Genomic DNA, 4,762 nt, shown 5'->3' on the forward strand with positions numbered 1-4,762 from the left:
ATGGCACGCCGTAGTTTCCGCTTCCTTGAATTGTACGGAGGGAAAAAAACATGGCTCCCTCCTATAGATTCACAGAAGGCAGCCATGTTTTTTCAGTACAGCGTTCCGGCACCTTATGGAAGGTCGGCGATACGCATGCGCGTAGAAACACGAATGCTCTGTATAGAGGCGAGGCACCGTGTGTAGTACGCATGCGCATGAGGGCATTAATACTTTTCAATGTTTCTTGCTGCATTCTTGGGAGCTAAGAATAATTTCAAGTGAGTTTATTTTAAAGCGCATTTATATTACGATTTAGCCTTGAGCTGCAGGCTGTGTTGCAATGGAAGGAACTGTTGAGCTCAGGAGGTAAAAATAATGCAGTTTGACTCTCACTTTAACTCCTTTGGCTCAGTTCTATGAAACCATAGGAATTGTAGTTTTATAAGGACTATGGAATTATGGGTACTGTAGTTTTACAATATCTTTGACTTTCTCTCCAAACTACAAATCCCATGATTCCACAGCATTGAGCCATGGCAGGTAAAGTGGTCCCAAACTGCATTAATTTTACAGTGTAGACGAGGCATGGGCAAACTTGGGCCCTCTGGGTGTTTTGTACTTCAACTCCCATAATTCCTAACAGCCTCAGGCCCCTTCCTTTTGCCCCCCAGCTGCTTAGGAAAAGGAAAGAGCCTGAGGCTGTTGAACTGGATTATATGGCAGTGTAGACACATATAATTCAGTTCAAAACAGATAATGTGGATTATCTGATTTGAAAATCTGGATTATAAAGTAAAGGTAAAGGTTTTCCCCGGACATTAAATCCAGTCATGTCTGACTCTGAGGGTTGGTGCTCATCTCCATTTCTAAGCCAAAGAGCCGGCGTTGTCCATAGACACCTCCAAGGTCATGTGGCCTGCATGACTGCATGGAGCGCCGTTACCTTCCCGCCGGAGCGGTACCTATTGATCTACTCACATTTGCATGTTTTTGAACCGCTAGGTTGGCAGAAACTGGGGTTGACAGCGGGAGCTCACCCCGCTCCCCGGATTCGAATCTGTGTTATATGGCAATGTAAAAGAGGCCTGAGTTTACGGGAACCCATTGTTCCTGCCCAGGAGATCATCTAAACCAGGGGTCCTCAAACTAAGGCCCGGGGGCCAGATGCAACCCTCCAAAGGTCATTTACCTTGCTCAGGGTCTACCTAAGCCTGTAACGACTTGAAAGCACACAACAACAACTATCCTATCTCATCAGCCAAAAGTAGGCCCACACTTCTCATTGAAATATTAATAAATTTATATTTGTTAAAATTGTTCTTCATTGTAATTATTGTATTGTTTTTAAGTGTTTTTTGTACTATAAATAAGATATGTGCAGTGTGCATAGGAATTCATTCATCTTTTTTCAAATTATAATCCGGCCCTCCGACAGTTTGAAGGACTGTGACCTGGCCCTCTGTTTAAAAAATTTGAGGACCCCTGATCGAAATCATCATTTCTCAACCTGGGGGTCGGGACTCCTGAGTGGGTCACGAGGGGATCTTAGAGGGGTCGCCAAAAACCACCAGAAAACACAGTATTTTCTGTTGGTCATGGGAGTTTAGTGTGGGAAGTTTGGCCCAATTCTATCGTTGATGGGGTTCAGAATGCTCTTCAATTGGAGGTGAACTATAAATCCCTGTAACTACAACTACCAAATGTCAAGGTCTATTTTCCTCCAACTCTACCAGTGTTCACCTTTGGGCATATGGAGTATTTGTGCCAAGTATGGCCCAGATTCATCATTGTCTGAGTTCACAATGCTCTCTGGATGTAGGTGAACTACAACTCCCAAACTCAAGGTCAAAGCTCATCTATTTTTCCCAGTATTTTTCATTGGTCATGAGAGTTCTGTGTGCCAAGTTTGGTTCATCTCTATTGTTGGTGGAGTTCGTAATCCTCTTTGATTGTAGGTGAATCCCAGCAACTACAACTCTGAAATGACACTATCAATCCCCCCCAAACCCCACCAGTATTCAAATTCAGGTGTATTGGGTATTTGTGCCAAGTTTGGTCTACTGAATGAAAATACATCCTGCTTATCGGATATTTTCATGACGATTCATAACAGGAGCCAAACAACAGTTATGAAGTAGCAACTAAAATAATGTTATGATTGGAGGTCACCACAAGATGAGGAACTGTATTAAGGGGTTGCGGCATTAGGAAGGTTGAGAACCACTGCTCTAAACCATCTCCTGAACACATGATCCTAAAAATTATCCTGTATGATTCAGATCAAAGCAAGAAGAGCAAAAACAGCAGGAAATGCCATTTGGTGTTCCCCAAAGAGCACTAGGGAAGCACACAGGGGAGATCAGCAAGAAATGGCTCTGACTCTCCAGCTGTTCCCAGCGCTGCATCAGCATCTCTGCATTGCGCCTTTAAAAAGCATCAAAGCCTGGGATCCTTCTTACTCGGACCAGAAAATACCTTTTTTTCAGGTAACAAGAGCTGTTAGCTGTACACTGGATGTCAACAAGACTGGCAAATAGGAACTGTGCAATATATTAATAGGTAACACAACTGAAATACTACATTCACTGTATTGTCAAAGGCTTTCATGGCCAGAATCGCCGGGCTGTTGTGGGTTTTCTGAGCTGTATGGCCACGTTCTAGAAGCATTTTCGCCTGACATTTCACCTGCATCTATGGCAGGCATCCTCAGAGGTTGTGAGGTCTGTTGGAAACTAGGAAAACGAGGTTTATATATCTGGAATGTCCAGGGTGGGAGAATGAACTGTTGTCTGCTTGAGGCAAGTGTGAATGCTGCAATTGGCCACAATGATTAGTAGGGCTGGGCGGTTTCGTTTCGTTAATTCGTAATTCGTTAATAATTCGTTAATTTTTTAAATTACAAAACGATAACAAACCATTCTGGAGCAATTTTTTAAAAAAACGAATTTTTAAACACGTTTTGTAAATGCTTCGTATTTCGTTATTGTATTCGTTTCGTTATTGTTCTGAGGTCGTTTCGTTATTATTTCCACATGTCTGGGGCAAGTTTTTTGTTTAATTAGTGAAAAAAAATTATAATATCACACCAACAGTCAACAACAGAGGGAGAGGGAAGCTTCAGAAGTTTTTGGAGGTTTTTTAGCGTATTTCGCGGTCGCGGCCGCCATTAACGAATCGATTCGTTATTGTTTCGGAAATCGATTCGTTAATGTTTTGTAATTTTTTTCACATTTACGAAATTTCGTAAATATCGAACTTTTTAAAAGGAAAATTTTGTAATTATTTTAAATATCGAAACGCAAAAAACCCCAAAAAACGAATCGATTTTAGAAACAAATTTTTCCGTTGTTACCCAGGCCTAATGATTAGCATTAAATGGCCTAACAGTTTCAAGGTCTGGCTTCTTACTGCCCAGGGGAGTCCTTTGTTGGGAGATGATTAGCTGGTTTCTTGTCTGGAATTCCCCTGGCTATTAATATTTTAAAAACTCTAAAATCATAACAGTAAATAAAGAACAAGGAGCGGCGTGAGCTTCCGCTGTCAGCCCTAGCTTCTGCCAACCTAGCAGTCCGAAAACATGCAAATGTGAGTAGATCAATAGGTACCGCTCCGACGGGAAGGTAATGGCGCTTCATGCGGTCATGCTGGCCACATGACCTTGGAGGTGTCTATGGACAACGCTGGCTCTTCAGCTTAGAAATGGAGATGAGCACCACACCCCAGAGTCGGACACGACTGGACTTAATGTCAGGGGACAACCTTTACCTTTTACCTTAAATAAAGAACAACACTCAAGATGGCCAATTGCAACATTCAAATGGACAAGAGTTCTTTCTCCCACCCTGGACATTCCACAGATATATAAACCCCCATTTTCCTAATTTCCAACAGAAAGAAAAACAGAAGGGAAGCGGGAATCAGGAGAAGGAAGGAGGAAAGAGAGAAGGAAGTGGAGGAGAGGAAGAGGTAGAAAGAAAAATGCGAGGAAGAAGATGATCAGGAAGAGAAGAGGGTGGGAGAAGGAGGAGGAAGAAGAAAAAAGCAGGTGATGATCAGGAGGACAAAAGGATGGAGAAGGAAGGAGGAGAAAGAAGAAGTGGAAGGAAGAGACAGGATAGCGAAGCAAGAAGAAGGTGAAGAGAAGGCGGGGAAAGGAGAAGCAAGAGTAGGGACTGTGGCGCAGCTGTCTGAGTGTCAGCTGCATTAAGATCACTTCTGAGTTCGAAGCCAGCCCGAGTCAGAGTGAGCTTCCAACCAATTGTGTAGTTTGTTGTCGACCTTTGCAACCCGAAAGACAGTTGCATCTGTCAAGTAGGAAAATTAGGTACCACCTATGTGTGGGGAGGCTAATTTAACTAATTTACAAGGCCTAAAAAAGACTCCAGCAAAGCACTCTTGCAAAAGCATGCGGGGAATGCGGAAGTACTTCATCAGTGTTGCAGATGGACGATGAAAGTGTCAGCTCCCCTGGCAGCCAGAAAAGTTAAATATCCTCTGACTGTCTATATCTGTTGTGTGTCTTTGGAATGTTTGCCATATATGTGTACATTGTAATCCACCCTGAGTCCCCTGCGGGGTGAGAAGGGCAGAATATAAATACTGTAAATAAATAAACAGAAAGGAAGTCGAGAACCAGAAGGACCAGGAAGACAAGAATGAAAAAGGAGGAGTAGAGTAGGAGGACATAGAGAGGAGGAGGAGGAAGAAGAAGAAGAATGCAACTAGATCAGAAAACTAGTTCAGAGTTCTTCTACATAGCGATGGAAACATCCCACGTCAC

Source organism: Anolis sagrei, chromosome 4, assembly GCF_037176765.1.
Source record: "Anolis sagrei isolate rAnoSag1 chromosome 4, rAnoSag1.mat, whole genome shotgun sequence".
In the NCBI taxonomy this organism is placed as follows: Eukaryota; Metazoa; Chordata; class Lepidosauria; order Squamata; family Dactyloidae; genus Anolis; species Anolis sagrei.